Genomic DNA, 21,080 nt, shown 5'->3' with positions numbered 1-21,080 from the left:
TTTTCAGTTGGTGACACTGAATGTTCTTTTATTAAAGCTGCACTTATCTTTATTTTTATATTGACAATATATGAAATGACCATGAATAATTATCATGTGACAAAAAAAACTTGGTCAGACTCCCAGCTGAACTGGGATGTTTTGTTTTCTGTTCCCATCTCCTTCAGTTTGAAACAGACGGCTGTTGCTGCCGAACACAACTCACCTCTGCGTGGCAGTTGATTTGTCGCTGGTAAAGTCTTCCTGACACTTGAGGTTTAGAAAAGCTAATTCTAATTCTCTACTTGATTACAGGTTCCCTCATAGTGTGCAGCATAGTGTGACAGCAGCATCTGGGTTATTATTGAAATAACTGAATATTTATTACAAAGAAATTTATAAACATAGTTTTTAATCATTGGAGCTGTGATAGAGTGCACGCTGCTCTCGAGTCTAGATTAAAAGCAATATTCTGCCCGAGCACATCAGGGTGCAGTTATTGCTCTCAGGGATTTAGAAGGTCAGTCACGTAAACCTTCTGTTTGTGTGTTTTTAAATCAATCAATGAAATCTCAACATTGATTCTAAAATGCACTTTTAGCCTCTGTGAAACCCATGCAGAGACACTAAAAATGGGCCAAAACTATGAGTGGTTGGAGATTGAACGTCTTTGGCATCTTTTTCTGCATTTTTCTTTTTTTTTTTTTTTTTTTTTTTTTTTTTGAATAAGCTGTAGCAGTGAGGAGGAGTTTTGAATGACTTTTAGAGGAAATAAGTGTATGAATGAATTGGAGGCTGTGATATTAGAATTTAGATTTAAAAAAATATGTGAGCTGCAGAAAGTACAGGCACACCAACCCTAGTTTTTTATTTATTTAATTGGAATCAAGTACACATGTAAGTTTGTTACACAAACCTCGAAACAAATTCAGATTCTTTATATCTTTTTCAGTATCTGAAAAACACTAATGCATACAGACTGTCAAGACAGGTGACAAATGGGCTTTAAAAGGGTGTTTTATCGAGAAATATAGCAACATAAATACACTACACTATCTTGAAATTAATATTTGACACTAAGGGAAACTAAATGTGCTGGTTTAAACTAGGCTGTCACAATTCACCTTTTCATCTATTAATCCTCAGTGACCATGGAGTGGCAGGGTGTTAGAGTAAGAGGGCTTTGTCTGGGTCCATGCACTATCCGTAACACAAGCAGAAAGAGCTTGATCTTGTTAGAAATGAAGGATGAGTTGTGTTTAAGGTTCCACTGTGGTTGGGACAATAAGCAGGCAGCGCTGTTAGCTTTGAGAGACAGAGGTTTTTTTTCAGTCAAAGCTAACGTTAAAGCTAGTGGGAGCACAGTCTGGAACAGCGTACTGACAGATCTTGTTTAGGGTTTAAATGTTCCTTCAACAGACCATTGAGTATCATCAGAAACACCCACTGAAGTGTTATTCAGTGATATCTGCTGTGTACAATCAGTGGCAGAAAGAGTAAGTAGCACAGATACAGTTCTCAGTGCCATCACACTGCCTACCACAGAGAGTGACCTGTGAAAGTCTGTGTCTGAAAGAACTGGTAAGAGTAAAACTGCCCGTGCTCCTCAGACGACTCAAGAAATCCAACTACGGCTGTGGAGAAAACATACAGTAGATTGCCTGTGAATGAAGGTGACTCACCAAATGATACATTTGAGCCTATTTGTGCAGTAAGTCTTCAGCCTCTCAACCCCTCTTATTTCTTCTTTCTAGGAGAGGAAATGAGTGGCGGAAGTGAACAAGCAAGCAAAAAACAGGAAAAGAGGGGAAAGGGAAAGTGACACAGCAAAAAAGTTTTTCTCTTGCTCTTTCTTCTATTCATTATTTGAAAATTGTTTTGTTGTCTCTATATCCAGCAGCTATCATTCAGAACGGTTAGAAGAACATGTGTCCACTGATGTATGCTGACACAGCTGGTATAAAGTAGTAGTTATATTAACGGACATGTTATTTGCGGTTCATGTAGTATCTCGCTAGTGCCACAATGAAACCCAATTTCAGTTGGATGTAAATAAAATCAAAGCAGTCAGTTTTATTTATTCATGACTATTTAAAAAAAAAAAAACTCTTTCTAGATTCTTCAGCAGCAGAGAGATACAACCTGGTATGTGAAGTCTGGATTGCATTTTTGATGTCAGCTCCCAACACAGGTAGCTGACAACTGTAATGAATGCAATCAGCTTTCATCAAAAACTCCCTGCACTTTTCCAGACCATTTTAACAAGAAGCAAGTCTTAACACCTATGTTTATCCTCCTTTGTTAATTGTGCATCACTTCGCACTTGAGATTAGTTTATATCTGCTGGAACTCTGTTATTGCCCTCAATTATTCTGAAATCTGTGATCTCTGACTTTGACATTTATAGATGTGAACACTTCACAGTCGAGCTGTCCCAGTCGATGTGCGCTTATTCTATTGAACCTTTTATTTGCACTGTACTGTATTGAATTTGGGTGTGTCAGACTTATCCCAAAAGCTGATGGAGATTTTAAAGATGACCTTTTGGATCAGTTGGAACCATCCATTGGCAGTGAAGGTGAGAGACAACAAGTACAACTGACTCATCAGACAGAGCTTTGTGGGATGGAAATAGGAAGTATAATGTTTCCATGGAGTCAGTGATTTAGCTGTGGGCTGCAACTTGAGCTTGTTTTTCTAGCCTATATTTGTTTTCATTTTGGCAAATGACACCATTGAAAATATGCCAAATTAGATATTGGCAGTCCCTGCATGCCAGGTACTTGTGGATTTGGAGTCAACTATCACTGGATTACTTTGATACTTCAGAAAACGTAGAAATGGAACGATTCTCAGGGAAGTTCTGGAGTTATAAGAAGTGTCTTTTTTCTAAGACTTCTAGGCAAATTTATGGACATTCATTTGCAATGGCATAAGAGATAATGATATCCTCTGAAAGTGTAAGTCACACTGAATCTAAAAATATGTTTATCATGTCTCTATGTTCAGATTGACAAATTTTGCTACAGCTCCAACTGCTGATCATGTTGATAAACTGGTCAAATCATCTAGTCCAACCTTTTTAGAACAACATTCATCTGTGCCCTTTCACGTGACAGTATCTTTGCCTCACATCTCTCCCTCCAAGCCCCCTTTTAACTCCCGAACACACAAGATGCACGCTGATGCATGCTGCTGTGAATACACCTGCAAACATCTGTGAACATCTGCACCTATGCAAGCACTCAAAAGTAACTGCTTATTAACCTATACTGGATTGTCAGCAGGGAAATGATGGGTACAGTTTACATTACACCATTGATGATACACAACATTACAGCAGTTTCTAGTTCATGCACAAGCTTTACCTCCATGAGGAACACTCTGTGATGCATTGGCATTTATTTCCATATGCTCATCAGTTTGGGCTCAACTGATTCATGTGTCATTCTTGTGTTTCATATCAGATGCTCATGGGTAAATAGCTGCTGAGAGATGTTTGATGGTTAACAAAATGGCTACAACATTGATAAACAAACTTTATGTGAAAATATGTTCCATAGTAGAAAGGCTTGGTGACTTGTCTGTCTCTTTTTGGCTTCAAAACAAAACCATCTATTGGTTGAGCATTTTAATTTTGCTTCCTAATTAGAAGAGTGGCTGTTTTATAGTTTAGCCAGTATAGAGGCTCCCTTCTGTACAGCCATAACCTGTAACTTTCATTCTGAAAATACCAATAGCAACCATACTATCCAATAATAATGATACTAATATCCTCCATCTGCCATCTCCCACTCAGCCATTCAGACTCATTTATTCCCTCCTAGATGATCATTTAGCACCTATTAACACAAGATCCTCATCTGTAATTGCCACTCAATTATCATTTTCACTCTCATTCTACTTAGGCTTAGCAAGGTTAAGTAACGACCTGAACCTGTGACAAACGTTGAATGGGCCATTGGCAGATATTGGTGGTGATTACAGTAGCAATATATTCAACCAGGCCTAAAGGGTCTCTTTTTTCTCTCCTCCATTCATCAAATGTTATTTTCCCTCACTCATTACTCTGACGATGTTGCATCACCTGTCACAGTCTGCTGGAGATGTCACCCTGATCCTGAACAGCAACCAGTGCCAGTCCTACCACACATGCATAATAGGCAAGTTCAAATTTTTGCACTCAAACCATTATCACTGTGGTTGTGCCTCAGCAGGAATGATATAGCATCCTTCATGGCCAGCCACGGTTATCCCATAAAATATACATTGTAAACAAAATGTTGTGTTGTGTCTCAACAACTCTTGGATTAATTGTTTTTGTGCAAAATAAAGTAAAATACAAAGGGAAATAACTCTCTACTCTCAACTCTAATTTGTCTGTAGATATGTTCTTTAAATATAATCCCAAGTAAATTATCTGTACTGACACAGCAGGGGTGCCCTTCCCAAGGGCATGGATATTCATGTCAAGCTGTACCACACGCTCTAGATGAAAGAGGCGAAAAGAGAGAAGGAGCCAACATCGACCTTGATCTGTGCAGATGAGGGTACCTTCCTCCGGCTTTTATCTGTAATGTGTTTTGATTAAGTCTGCAATAAGAAGCTTTTTTTTTCCTTCATTCTCAAGGTCTTTCCTTCCACAAAGCACAATGTAGACACATGGTTCCTCTCTGCAATTACATTTCATTACATCACAGTTAGACACTGGGATTATTTATCTTTTGAATCTGAACATTGGCCAACTGGTTTACTATCAATGACCATGGATATTCTTAAATTATATAAACTGTCTCCTAGTGTGAAACCTTTGTAACAGATATTTTTAGGCATGAACAATATAGAGGAATAATCCTCTGTATTGGCAATAAACACAAATATGGGACACTCTCCCACAGACACACACATCGAAGAGCATCTCATGGTAGTTCAGCTACAACACAGGTGCACTCTCTCAAAGGGCAATAAATGTGCTTCTAGTGACTATGAAGGCTCTGCTGGACTCCCTGTCTTTCCAGGAGAAAAACAGAGACTCTGACAGAAGTTTCTTGTAGCTGGTTAGCTCTGAATACCAGCTCTACACCTCTGTCCATGCAACACAGAGAGAGGTGGTACATCAGTCTTCCCCATGCCCCATGATCCTCCACGTCACACGCTATGTAGCCACGAAGCCATGCCCCCTACTGTACAGTCACTGCTCCCTCACTGTTTTGTTATATTTATAAATATACTGGAAGAGAAGCTTCTACTAAAATATGAGGGCGTAACACCTCAAAGGAACAGATAGACACTGGGAAAAAAAAGTTATGTCCATTCTTTCTGAGTATTAGATAAGAAGACTGATACCACTCCCCAGTTTGCCTGTTTTAATAGGAGACAATAAGCTTAGCTTAGCTTAGCTTAGCCTGTTATATCTTTTGCTTAAACTGTACACAAAAAAAGACAATTTGTTTTTTTTGCAAGAAGTTATGTGCTGTGAAAATTTCTCATGCTAGCCGTTACCCTGCTTATAGTCTTACAAAGCTAAGCTAACCATCTCCCAGGTGTGGCTCCACAGTTAGCACACAAACATGACAGTGGTATCAATCTTGTCTAGCTCTTGACAAGAAAGCAAATAAAGGCAATTCCCACAATGTCAAACAATTCTTTTAACTTGTTTATAAATAGAATAAATCAATCCTTTTGTTTTTGGAGGTCTGGAGGTGTTTTTTTCTCTGTATAACCTTAATGTGTTTAGCTTGTGTGTTTAGCCTGTGCACATAGAATAGGCAGATCTTTACCTCATTAAGCATCCCTATCCTCATTAGCCGGACATCTAAAAGTGTCAGAGATTGAAGCTACAAAGACCACTAAGAAAGAACAGCCTCCTTTATTACATGCACAGGTGCACAGCTAATGTGCTGTAAATATTGCTCTTAATAGCCTCTCCAAGTCAAATATCCATTTTGCCAAGTACACAAAACACTGTGTAAAGGCTTTTATTAAATAGTTCCTACTCCTCTCAGTTTGTTATTCATATATTTCAAGGTCGCTAACACACCACTCTCTCATTTTCTATGTTGTCTTATGCACAGAAATGTGTTAAACAGGAGGTCTTCATTTGCAAATGAGGCAGTATAAGATAAATGGAGGTGGTGGATGTCAGTGTATGATGCTAACAACACAGCATCTGCCTTCGTATGATAACCCAACATATATTAAAAACATAATTAAAAAAACAGAATGACTATAGAGAAAAACAAAATTCATAAACAAACCTTTTGTAAACCTAAGGAAAATGCTCTGTTCAGGTGATTCCCAGTGTTTACTAGCCACTGATAAAGTAAGGTCACAGAGAGACTGAGAATATTCCATGTTGTATTCTCCTCAAGCACCATGTTTATGTAAAACAGCCAAAGTTCATTTTGCTTTTGTTTCTTTTTTATGGCCTTCAGGCATTCAACTATTTCTCTTTGTCGGCTAATAATGTGGTGCCTCAGAGGATTTATCATTAATCTACTTTACATTGTTGGGATTTAAGAAGATTTGGCAACATGACATATTAGCTGCAGCTCCAGGTCCTCTGGGACCCATTTCCAGCCCTATGGTCTATTTTTTTTTTTTTTATATCACATGTTGATTTAAGTGTAAGTCATATCAGTATTGTGCTGTGCCTTGAGATGTGTCTACTCTGCAGGTTGGTTAACTTCACAGTCTGAGGCTTTGTTGTACAAACAAGAGAGTGAAAAATAAATGGCTGTTGGGGATGGGAGCTGCTCATGAATGCAGCACATCTGTCTGGATATTTTAACGCACCATACAGTGTATAATGCCATTCAGTGGCCCCAAGGGATAATGAATAACAAGTAGAGAACAACCCATGAAATCAATAAGGAATATAACTAAGATGATTTACTCATGTTGTACAGTGCTAACATGAGGATTCATATTAATAATACGATACATATCAGCCTGACCTTTGTGTGTTTTAACCACACAAATACAGACATAACTTTGGGTGGATGCTGAGCTGCTCATTGTAAACATACATAATTTTCTTATTGTTTGTACTTCCAACACACCTACACACACACGCCTCTGTGGGACTAACCTCTATCGGTGCATCTGAAGTATTGTATTATGTCGTCCCCACCAAACCAGGTAGCAAAGAGGAGGTATCAGAGCTCCCCAGAGTACCAATTTGTTTTCACTGTTGGGCTCATTCTGTCGCTTTGCAGGTGGATGCCTGTGATTTTCCTCCTGATAACTATGAGGAGCAACGGATAGACTCAGTACATACACTACCTGGACAGATTTACACTGATGCAACTCTGTGGGTGTTTGGGTGGTCACAGGAACACATTAGGGGCTAATTTATGTGCAAATGTATGGACTTTGAACCTTCAGTAGTACTGATGTAATAGGAGTAATTTAATAGCAACAATAAGGGATGCTGGATTTCAGTGAAAAGACTTCACCACCCTCTGTGACGGATTTTGTTCTCTTCTCGCCGCAGGTCTCTGTCCCTCTGCTCTTACGTTAATATGTATGCTTTAGTCTCCCCCTCTCCTTTTCTTGTGATGTAGGAACTGAACAATCATATGTTATTATCCACAAGCTTGGTTCCGGCAGCTCCCTCATACTCATTTGAGAAAATCAAATCCTGTGAGAGTGAAAAAAACTATTTCATCGAGTCATATCTCGAATACAGCATAGTCCTGATAATACACTGCATACTAAACTATACTTTCATTTTCTATAAGCAAAATGAGAAGAGAAACATCCTGTGAAAGCTGAAAGTCTCTGTCCATTAACATGTATAGGTCTGAAACGATTGTAGCACTTTAAAATTCTTGGTAGAAGTGACATTTAATCGCAGCTCTCCCTGTGTCTAAGTATGTAGATCATCTAACAGAATTAGTGCCATTTAGTGAGGATTTACAGTAATGTGGAAGTAAAGTCAATTTGCATTACAATTAAAGGAATTTGCTTGGAGATTAACGGCACCCAGGGATGAATTTCCTCTCTTATTAGCTGTAAAATCACTATGGTGGGAAATTACAAAATAAAGTCCTTGCATTACACTTGTAGATTAGTAGCTGTGGCAGGAACAAAGTAAGAGAGAGGACCTCACATTCCCAGCTCAACCAGTCTCATTAAAAAAAACATTGCCTATCAGTAGGAAACAGAAATCGAACCGTCTCCTGTGTTAAAGTCAGACTTCTATAACCCTCACTTGTAATTCGCTTTGGATAAAAGTGTCACCGAGTCCCTTGCCCTGTTTATAATTCCTGCTGCTGGAGAGCTTTGTCACTTTAACATTAACACACAGCAGGTGGAGTTGGGGCATTTGCTAAAATGACTAATACTTTTGTTTTTCATGGGAGGTCAGTCTAGTTTTACAAACCCTGCCAGGTTAAAGTAACCCTCTCACCAGAACATCTGTGTTGAACAATTATGAAAAACCTTTTCTCCAGATTACATTCAGTGTCAATAATCTGGGCACTGCTACTACACTATGGTCAAGGTCAGAGAAAGATTGTGATTATTGTGAAAGGAGAAGTCAAACTTTGTTCTATGAAGGTCAGATATAATACCACCACCACCACCTCCTAATCTTGTTTTTCACCTTGCTACTCATAGAGCATTTTACTTCCTCAGTTGGCACTCAACGCTGGCAATTGACGTAAAATTGTCAGATGTTACACAAAGATATTATCATTGCCTTATATTTCTAATAATCCCATGTATACAACTATTTTGTGTTACCAAAATATATTAACATGTGTTCTGTAATGATGTCCAGATATTATGCTCTTACTGGGTAAATCTGTAAAACATTTCCTGCCACATGTGGCTCTTAAAGCAGCTTTAACGTTAGACAATTAAACTATTATTGTTATTGTTAAATATTTAGTTATTGTTAAATAACAAAAAACTAAACCTTTTTCATTGCTCCACATTAAAACCACATTATGTCTTGCATTGGCACTGAACCTTTGCAGTTAAGTGTAATTCCTTATTGGTGACTAACTGCAAATAGACATAATCTGTTGTAAACAGGGTTTCTTACTGTCACTGCTGTGATGAGTACTTTAGTAAATTGTCATGGTCTAGGCTGTGACTTGTTTTTTCCCTTGTGTTTATGGTGTTTTCCCTTTCCCCATGTTTTCTGTCTTCCCTTGTTTGTTTCTGTGTCTGTTTGTATCTGGGGCATGGTACTTCTCTCTCTGTCCCTCTCTCAGTCACCTGTTTGCCAATCAGCCAGCACACCTGTAGTTCATCGAGCCCAGGCATCGAGTATATACTCCCCAGTCCTACAGAAACTATACGCCAAATTGTTGTTTCACCAGTCTGGTAGCTCACGTTCCATCTGCTTGGAATTTAAATTCAAAGTTTTGCTCCAGTGTCTCTTCCTTGTGCTAACCTTTGTTTCCTTGTGTTCAGGACCACTGCCTGCCAGCCTGCGCGTTCATTATTCAGGGTGCCATGCTCCAGACAGCCTGCTTCGCCTTGCCAGTCTCCAGCCTCACAGACCTCCTCTTGCTGCCCGCTCACCAGCCCTTTCCAACCAAGACAGCCCCCACTCTCCACACTGCCCTATCCCAACCTGTTGGCCACTCCCCTCTTCTCCTCGCCCAAAACCCTCACTCTCCCCTCAACATATGCCTTCTTAGTTTAAGTAATGAACTCACTCTAATTAATTTGAACTCTAAGTCAGTGTCCTGCATTTTGGTTCCTCTGTTGATCATGACAAAAATAGTGATTTACTATATGTTGAATGCTGTCATTTGGAAAGGCTATAATTCATGCTGCTGCATCTTCACTGCAACTCTAAGTAAAATTTTATGTGTGTGCTGTTGTCTGACAGCAGCAACATAGAGTTATCAATGACGATGCCTGTACTCTGTGATCGTATATTGACGCACTGAAAAAGTGATGACAGGAAGAGCCGAAGGAGACAGAGCACTGTCTTTTGAACGTCACCCCTTGGGTTCCCATGGAGGAAATGATTGCTAACATTGTGGCAGTAATTTAGAAATGAGCCATGGTGCCTCAATCAAATCATCAAATTTAAACAGCAGGGCTGAGAATCACCGCATTTTGTGGTCCATTACAAGGGCGTGGGTTTGCATATGGATAGCAGGGACATGTCCCTACCAATATTTCGGGAGGACGGAAATTACCCCTACAAATATTTAAGTAAACTTGTTTGGAGTGAAGTCATATGAGATCATTCCAATGTGCCCTCCAAAGGTTATGTCTCCAAGACAACCAATTTAGGCATGCTAGCATTTGATTGAAAGGGCAGGGGTTATATGAAGGCTCACATCATGTGAGAATGGTACCTTACATCACCAGAAGAAATTATGTTATTTATCCATGTTAGCTAGTATTAACTAGCGAGCTGACCCTTGCTTCTGTCTTCTGTATGCTAGCAGTCAGGTTGCAAACAGGAGTTAACATAAAATGGTGGATATATGCCCTATGAGTTTAATTTATGTCAAGAAATCCATGAAAATGTCACCATGAATGAATTAGTTTTTAGTAAAGGGGGCAGCAAATTAGGAAACAGGTTCATCTTTCATCCATCCATCCATCCATCCATCCATCCATCCATTATCTTCCACTTATCTGGGCTCGGGTTGTAGTGGCAGCAGGATAAGCAGGAGGTTAGAGTTACTTTTCATATCTTACTGTACTATGATTTTTATGCCTTACTATACTATGACTTTTTATGCCTTACTGTACCATTACATTTTTATGCCATACTATACGATAACTTTTTAGTCTTTACTCTACAGTGACATTTTATGCCTTACTATACTAAGACTTTTTATTCCTTACAATAATATGACATTTCATGCCTTACTATACTATGACTTTTTATTCCTTACTATAATATGACATTTTATTCCTAACTATACTATGACTATTTATTCCTTACTATAATATGACATTTTATGCCTTACTATACTATGACTTTTTATTCCTTACTATAATATGACATTTTATTCCTAACTATACTATGACTATTTATTCCTTACTATAATATGACATTTTATGCCTTACTATACTATGACTTTTTATTCCTTACTATAATATGACATTTTATTCCTTACTATACTATGACTTTTTATTCCTTACTATAATATGACATTTTATGCCTTACTATACTGTGACTTTTTCATTCCATACAAGACTATTACTTTTTGTAATACTTTCTATACTATGACATTTTATGCTTTCCTAATTTATAAATTTTAATGCCTCACTGTACTATGATGTCTTTATGCCTTACTAGGACGTTTTTATGCCTTACTCTATAATGACTTTTTATGCCTTACCATACTATGACTTTTAATGACTCATTATACTATGACTTTTTTTAAGACTTACTATACTATGACTTTTTTTAAAACTTGCAATACTATGACTTTTTATAAGTTTCTAAAGTGTGATTTTTTTATGCCTTACTATAGTATGACGTTTTTTGAAATTTTATGTCTTACTATACTATGTCGTTTTTTAATGTTTTTTATCCCTTACTATAGCATGGCGTTTTTATGCGTTACTACACTATGACGTTTTCTGATGTTTTCATGCCTTATTATACTATGACATTTTTATGCCTTACTATACTATGACTTTTTATTCCTTACTATAATATGACATTTTATGCCTTACTATACTATGACTTTTTATTCCTTACTATAATATGACATTTTATGCCTTACTATACTATGACTTTTTATGCTTTCCTAATCTATAACTTTTAATGCCTCACTATACTATGATGTCTTCATGCCATACTATGACGTTTTTATGCCTTACCATACTATGACTTTTAATGACTCATTATACCATGACTTTTTTTAAGACTTACTATACTATGACTTTTTATGAGTTTCTAAAGTGTGATTTTTTTATGCCTTACTATACTATGACTTTTTATGAGTTTCTAAAGTGTGATTTTTTTATGCCTTACTATACTATGACATTTTTATGCCTTACTATATTAAGACCTTGTTTGACTTCTTCTTTTTTACGCCGTTCTAATCTATGACTTTTTATGCCATTCTAACCTATGACTTCTTATGCCGTTTTAATCTATAACTTTTTATGCCTTATTATACTATGACGTTTTTATGTCTTACTATACTATGATGTTTTTTTATGTTTTTTATCTCTTACTATAGCATGGCGTCTTTATGCATTACTACACTATGACGTTTTTTGAGGTTTTCATGCCTAACTATAGTATGACTTTTTCCTAGGTTTTTATACCTGACTACACCAAGACGTTTTCTGAGGTTTTTATACCTTATTATACTATGATGTTTTTTGACATTTTTATGCCTTATTATAGTATGACATTTCATGCCATACTATACTATGATGTTTTTTTGAAATTTTATGCCTCACTATACTATGACGTTTTATGCCATACTATACTATGACGTTTTTTAATACTTTTATCCCTTAATATACTATGATGTTTTTTGACGTTTTTATTCCTTACTATACTATGACGTTTTATGCCATACTATACTATGATGTTTTTTGATATTTTTTATTCCTTACTATAGCATGGTGTTTTTATGCCTTACTACACTATGACGTTTTCTGAGGTTTTTATGCCTTATTATACCATGATGGTTTTATGCCTTACTATACTATGACGTTTTATGCCATACTATACTATGACGTTTTTTAATACTTTTATCCCTTACTATACTATGATGTTTTTTGACGTTTTTATGCCTCACTATACTATGATGTTTTATGCCATACTATACTATGATGTTTTTTTGAAATTTCATGCCATACTATACTATGACTTTTTTTGATAGTTTTTATCCCTTATAATAGCATGACGTTTTTATGCCTTACTACACTATGACATTTTCTGAAATTTTTATGCCTTATCATACCATGACATTTTTATGCCTTATCATACTATGACGTTTTTATGCCTTACTATGATATGACGTTTTTTGACGTTTTTATGCCTATTTATACTATAACGTTTTTTGATATTTTTTATCCCTACTATGGTATCAAATTTTTATGCCTAGGTAGTTGGTGCAGTGGTTAAAGCTGTTGCCTTACGCTCAGAAGATTCTGAGTTCGAATCCCAGTCCCAGCACCTTCCTGAGTGTAGTTTAACTCTTCTACCTATGCGAGTGTTATATAGTAAGACAGTTTATGATATAACACACCTTGACATTTTTTAATAATTTTATCCCATACTATACTATGACGTTTTTTGACGTTTTTATGCCTTACTACACTATAACGTTTTGTGCCATACTATACTAGGACGTTTTCTGAGGTTTTTATGCCTTATTATACCATGATGGTTTTATGCCTTACTGTACTGTGACGTTTCTTGACGTTTTTATCCTTTAATATAATATGACATTTTTTGACGTTATTATGCCTTATTATCCTATGACGTTTTTATGTCTCACTATAGTATGAGATTTTTTGAAATAACTATACTTGTTTGACTTCTTCTTTTTTTGACGTTATTATGCCTTATTATACTATGACGTTTTTATGTCTCACTATAGTATGAGATTTTTTGAAATTTTATGCCATACTATACTATGACATTTTTTGACATTTTTTATCCCTTACTATAGCATGATGTTTTTATGCCTTACTATACTATGTCGTTTTCTGAGGTTTTTATGCCTTACTATTCTATGACTTTTTTGACGTTTTTTATCCCTTACTATAGCATGGCGTTTTTATGCCTTACTGTACTATGATGGTTTTATGCCTTACTATACTCTGATTTTTTTTTTAATTTTATGCCTTTCTACACTATGTCGTTTTCTGAGGTTTTTATGCCTTACTATAATATGACTTTTTCTTGCGTTTTTATCCTGTAATATAATATGACATTTTTTGACATTTTTTGACGTTTTTATGCCTTATTATACTATGACATTTTTTGACATTTTTATGTCTTATTATACTATGATGTTTTTATGCCTTACTATAGTATTACGTTTTTTGAAATTTTATGCCATGACATTTTTTGACATTTTTTATCCCTTACTATAGCATGATGTTTTTATGCCTTACTACACTATGTCGTTTTCTGAGGTTTTTATGCCTTACTGTACTATGATGGTTTTATGCCTTACTATACTCCGATGTTTTTTGAAATTTTATGCCTTACTACACTATGTCGTTTTCTGAGGTTTTTATGCCTTACTATACTATGACTTTTTCTTGCGTTTTTATCCCGTAATATAATATGACATTTTTTGACGTTTTTATGCCTTATTATACTATGATGTTTTTATGCCTTACTATAGTATGACGTTTTTTGAAATTTTATGCCATACTATACTTTGACATTTTTTGACGTTTTTTTAACCCTTACTATAGCATGACGTTTTTATGCCTTACTATGACATGTTTTGACGTTTTATGCCTTACTATACTATGACATTTTTTGACGTTTTTCATCCCTTAATATAGTATGGCGTTTTTATGCCTTACTACACTATGACGTTTTCTGAGGTATTTATGCCTTATTATACCATGATGATTTTATGCCTTATTATTCCATGATGATTTTATGCCTTACTGTAATATGACGTTTTTTGACGTTTTTATGCCTTATTATACTATGACGTTTTTATGCCTTACTATAGTATGAGATTTTTTTAAATTTTATGCCTTGCTATACTATGACGTTTTTTGACGTTTTTTATGCCTTACTATAGCATGACGTTTTTATGCCTTACTACACTATGCCGTTTTCTGAGGTTTTTATGCCTTACTATACTATGATGTTTTTATGCCTTACTATAGTATGATTTTTTGAAATTTTATGCCTTGCTATACTATGACGTTTTTTGAAGTTTTTTATCCCTGACTATAGCATTACGTTTTTATGCCTTACTACACTATGACGTTTGAGGTTTTTATGCCTTACTATACTATGACGTTTTCTGAGGTTTTTATGCCTTATTATACCATGATGGTTTTATGCCTTACTGTACTATGACGGTTTTATCCTTTAATATAATTACATTTTTTGACGTTATTATGCCTTATTATACTATGACGTTTTCATGCCTGACTATACTATGACGTTTTTTGATGTTTTTATCTTTTACTATGTTTTTATGCCTTATTATACTATAACGTTTTTTGATATTTTTTATCTCTACTATGTTATCAAATTTTTATGCCTAGGGATTTTGAGAGTAGGTAGTTGGTGCAGTGGTTAAAGCTGTTGCCATACGCTCAGAAGATTCTGAGTTCGAATCCCAGTCCCAGCACCTTCCTGAGTGTAGTTTAACTCTTCTACCTATGCGAGTGTTATATAGTAAGACAGTTTATGATATAACACACCTTGACATTTTTTAATAATTTTATCCCATACTACACTATAACGTTTTGTGCCATACTATACTATGACGTTTTCTGAGGTTTTTATGCCTTATTATACCATGATGGTTTTATGCCTTACTGTACTGTGACGTTTCTTGACGTTTTTATCCTTTAAAATAATATGACATTTTTTGACGTTATTATGCCTTATTATACTGTGACGTTTTTATGTCTCACTATAGTATGAGATTTTTTGAAATTTTATGCCATACTATACTATGACATTTTTTGACATTTTTTATCCCTTACTATAGCATGATGTTTTTATGCCTTACTATACTATGTCGTTTTCTGAGGTTTTTATGCCTTATTATACTATGATGTTTTTATGCCTTACTATAGTATGATTTTTTGAAATTTTATGCCTTGCTATACTATGACGTATTTTGAAGTTTTTTATCCCTGACTATAGCATTACGTTTTTATGCCTTACTACACTATGACGTTTGAGGTTTTTATGCCTTACTATACTATGACGTTTTCTGAGGTTTTTATGCCCTATTATACCATGATGGTTTTATGCCTTACTGTACTATGACGGTTTTATCCTTTAATATAATTACATTTTTTGACGTTATTATGCCTTATTATACTATGACGTTTTCATGCCTGACTATACTATGACGTTTTTTGATGTTTTTATCTTTTACTATGTTTTTATGCCTTATTATACTATAACGTTTTTTGATATTTTTTATCCCTACTATGTTATCAAATTTTTATGCCTAGGGATTTTGAGAGTAGGTAGTTGGTGCAGTGGTTAAAGCTGTTGCCTTACGCTCAGAAGATTCTGAGTTCGAATCCCAGTCCCAGCACCTTCCTGAGTGTAGTTTAACTCTTCTACCTATGCGAGTGTTATATAGTAAGACAGTTTATGATATAACACACCTTGACATTTTTTAATAATTTTATCCCATACTACACTATAACGTTTTGTGCCATACTATACTATGACGTTTTCTGAGGTTTTTATGCCTTATTATACCATGATGGTTTTATGCCTTACTGTACTGTGACGTTTCTTGACGTTTTTATCCTTTAATATAATATGACATTTTTTGACGTTATTATGCCTTATTATACTGTGACGTTTTTATGTCTCACTATAGTATGAGATTTTTTGAAATTTTATGCCATACTATACTATGACATTTTTTGACATTTTTTATCCCTTACTATAGCATGATGTTTTTATGCCTTACTATACTATGTCGTTTTCTGAGGTTTTTATGCCTTACTATTCTATGACTTTTTCTTGCGTTTTTATCCCGTAATATAATATGACATTTTTTGACGTTTTTATGCCTTATTATACTATGACGTTTTTGACGTTTTTTATCCCTTACTATAGCATGGCGTTTTTATGCCTTACTGTACTATGATGGTTTTATGCCTTACTATACTCTGATTTTTTTTTGAAATTTTATGCCTTACTACACTATGTCGTTTTCTGAGGTTTTTATGCCTTACTATAATATGACTTTTTCTTGCGTTTTTATCCTGTAATATAATATGACATTTTTTGACGTTTTTATGTCTTATTATACTATGACATTTTTTGACATTTTTATGTCTTATTATACTATGATGTTTTTATGCCTTACTATAGTATTACGTTTTTTGAAATTTTATGCCATGACATTTTTTGACATTTTTTATCCCTTACTATAGCATGATGTTTTTATGCCTTACTACACTATGTCGTTTTCTGAGGTTTTTATGCCTTACTGTACTATGATGTTTTTATGCCTTACTATACTCCGATGTTTTTTGAAATTTTATGCCTTACTACACTATGTCGTTTTCTGAGGTTTTTATGCCTTACTATACTATGACTTTTTCTTGCGTTTTTATCCCGTAATATAATATGACATTTTTTGACGTTTTTATACCTTATTATACTATGACGTTTTTTGACGTTTTTTATCCCTTACTATAGTATGGCGTTTTTATGCCTTACTGTACTATGATGGTTTTATGCCTTACTATACTCTGATGTTTTTTGAAATTTTATGCCTTACTACAGTATGACGTTTTCTGAGGTTTTTATGCCTTACTATAATATGACTTTTTCTTGCGTTTTTATCCCTTACTATAGTATGAGATTTTTTGAAATTTTATGCCTTATTATACTATGATGTTTTTATGCCTTACTATAGTATTACGTTTTTTGAAATTTTATGCCATGACATTTTTTGACATTTTTTATCCCTTACTATAGCATGATGTTTTTATGCCTTACTACACTATGTCGTTTTCTGAGGTTTTTATGCCTTACTGTACTATGATGGTTTTATGCCTTACTATACTCCGATGTTTTTTGAAATTTTATGCCTTACTACACTATGTCGTTTTCTGAGGTTTTTATGCCTTACTACACTATGTCGTTTTCTGAGGTTTTTATGCCTTACTATACTATGACTTTTTCTTGCGTTTTTATCCCGTAATATAATATGACATTTTTTGACGTTTTTTATCCCTTACTATAGTATTACGTTTTTTGAAATTTTATGCCTTACTATAGTATGGCGTTTTTATGCCTTACTGTACTATGATGGTTTTATGCCTTACTATACTCTGATGTTTTTTTTAAATTTTATGCCTTACTACACTATGTCGTTTTCTGAGGTTTTTATGCCTTACTATAATATGACTTTTTCTTGCGTTTTTATCCTGTAATATAATATGAAATTTTTTGACGTTTTTATGCCTTATTATACTATGACATTTTTTGACATTTTTATGTCTTATTATACTATGATGTTTTTATGCCTTACTATAGTATTACATTTTTTGAAATTTTATGCCATGACATTTTTTGACATTTTTTATCCCTTACTATAGCATGATGTTTTTATGCCTTACTACACTATGTCGTTTTCTGAGGTTTTTATGCCTTACTGTACTATGATGGTTTTATGCCTTACTATACTCCGATGTTTTTTGAAATTTTATGCCTTACTACACTATGTCGTTTTCTGAGGTTTTTATGCCTTACTATACTATGACTTTTTCTTGCGTTTTTATCCCGTAATATAATATGACATTTTTTGACGTTTTTATACCTTATTATACTATGACGTTTTTTGACGTTTTTTATCCCTTACTATAGTATGGCGTTTTTATGCCTTACTGTACTATGATGGTTTTATGCCTTACTATACTCTGATGTTTTTTGAAATTTTATGCCTTACTACACTATGTAGTTTTCTGAGGTTTTTATGCCTTACTATACTATGACTTTTTCTTGCGTTTTTATTCCCTAATATAATAGGACATTTTTTGACGTTTTTATGCCTTATTATACTATGATGTTTTTATGCCTTACTATAGTTTGACGTTTTTTTAACCCTGACTATAGCATGACGTTTTTATGCCTTACTATGACATGTTTTGACGTTTTTATGCCTTACTATACTATGACATTTTTTGACGTTTTCATCCCTTAATATAGTATGGCGTTTTTATGCCTTACTACAGTATGACGTTTTCTGAGGTATTTATGCCTTATTATACTATGATGTTTTTATGCCTTACTATAGTATGATTTTTTGAAATTTTATGCCTTGCTATACTATGACGTTTTTTGAAGTTTTTTATCCCTGACTATAGCATTACGTTTTTATGCCTTACTACACTATGACGTTTGAGGTTTTTATGCCTTACTATACTATGACGTTTTCTGAGGTTTTTATGCCTTATTATACCATGATGGTTTTATGCCTTACTGTACTATGACGGTTTTATCCTTTAATATAATTACATTTTTTGACGTTATTATGCCTTATTATACTATGACGTTTTCATGCCTGACTATACTATGACGTTTTTTGATGTTTTTATCTTTTACTATGTTTTTATGCCTTATTATACTATAACGTTTTTTGATATTTTTTATCTCTACTATGTTATCAAATTTTTATGCCTAGGGATTTTGAGAGTAGGTAGTTGGTGCAGTGGTTAAAGCTGTTGCCATACGCTCAGAAGATTCTGAGTTCGAATCCCAGTCCCAGCACCTTCCTGAGTGTAGTTTAACTCTTCTACCTATGCTAGTGTTATATAGTAAGACAGTTTATGATATAACACACCTTGACATTTTTTAATAATTTTATCCCATACTACACTATAACGTTTTGTGCCATACTATACTATGACGTTTTCTGAGGTTTTTATGCCTTATTATACCATGATGGTTTTATGCCTTACTGTACTGTGACGTTTCTTGACGTTTTTATCCTTTAATATAATATGACATTTTTTGACGTTATTATGCCTTATTATACTGTGACGTTTTTATGTCTCACTATAGTATGAGATTTTTTGAAATTTTATGCCATACTATACTATGACATTTTTTGACATTTTTTATCCCTTACTATAGCATGATGTTTTTATGCCTTACTATACTATGTCGTTTTCTGAGGTTTTTATGCCTTATTATACTATGATGTTTTTATGCCTTACTATAGTATGATTTTTTGAAATTTTATGCCTTGCTATACTATGACGTTTTTTGAAGTTTTTTATCCCTGACTATAGCATTACGTTTTTATGCCTTACTACACTATGACGTTTGAGGTTTTTATGCCTTACTATACTATGACGTTTTCTGAGGTTTTTATGCCTTATTATACCATGATGGTTTTATGCCTTACTGTACTATGACGGTTTTATCCTTTAATATAATTACATTTTTTGACGTTATTATGCCTTATTATACTATGACGTTTTCATGCCTGACTATACTATGACGTTTTTTGATGTTTTTATCTTTTACTATGTTTTTATGCCTTATTATACTATAACGTTTTTTGATATTTTTTATCCCTACTATGTTATCAAATTTTTATGCCTAGGGATTTTGAGAGTAGGTAGTTGGTGCAGTGGTTAAAGCTGTTGCCTTACGCTCAGAAGATTCTGAGTTCGAATCCCAGCACCTTCCTGAGTGTAGTTTAACTCTTCTACCTATGCTAGTGTTATATAGTAAGACAGTTTATGCTATAACACACCTTGACATTTTTTAATAATTTTATCCCATACTACACTATAACGTTTTGTGCCATACTATACTATGACGTTTTCTGAGGTTTTTATGCCTTGTTATACCATGATGGTTTTATGCCTTACTGTACTGTGACGTTTCTTGACGTTTTTATCCTTTAATATAATATGACATTTTTTGACGTTATTATGCCTTATTATACTGTGACGTTTTTATGTCTCACTATAGTATGAGATTTTTTGAAATTTTTTATCCCTTACTATAGCATGATGTTTTTATGCCTTACTATACTATGTCGTTTTCTGAGGTTTTTATGCCTTACTATTCTATGACTTTTTCTTGCGTTTTTATCCCGTAATATAATATGACATTTTTTGACGTTTTTATGCCTTATTATACTATGACGTTTTTGACGTTTTTTATCCCTTACTATAGCATGGCGTTTTTATGCCTTACTGTACTATGATGGTTTTATGCCTTACTATACTCTGATTTTTTTTTTAAATTTTATGCCTTACTACACTATGTCGTTTTCTGAGGTTTTTATGCCTTACTATAATATGACTTTTTCTTGCGTTTTTATCCTGTAATATAATATGAAATTTTTTGACGTTTTTATGCCTTATTATACTATGACATTTTTTGACATTTTTATGTCTTATTATACTATGATGTTTTTATGCCTTACTATAGTATTACG

The sequence above is a fragment of the Seriola aureovittata genome, chromosome 10, assembly GCF_021018895.1.
Source record: "Seriola aureovittata isolate HTS-2021-v1 ecotype China chromosome 10, ASM2101889v1, whole genome shotgun sequence".
NCBI lineage: Eukaryota > Metazoa > Chordata > Actinopteri > Carangiformes > Carangidae > Seriola > Seriola aureovittata.
Note: the sequence above shows the minus strand (reverse complement) of the source record.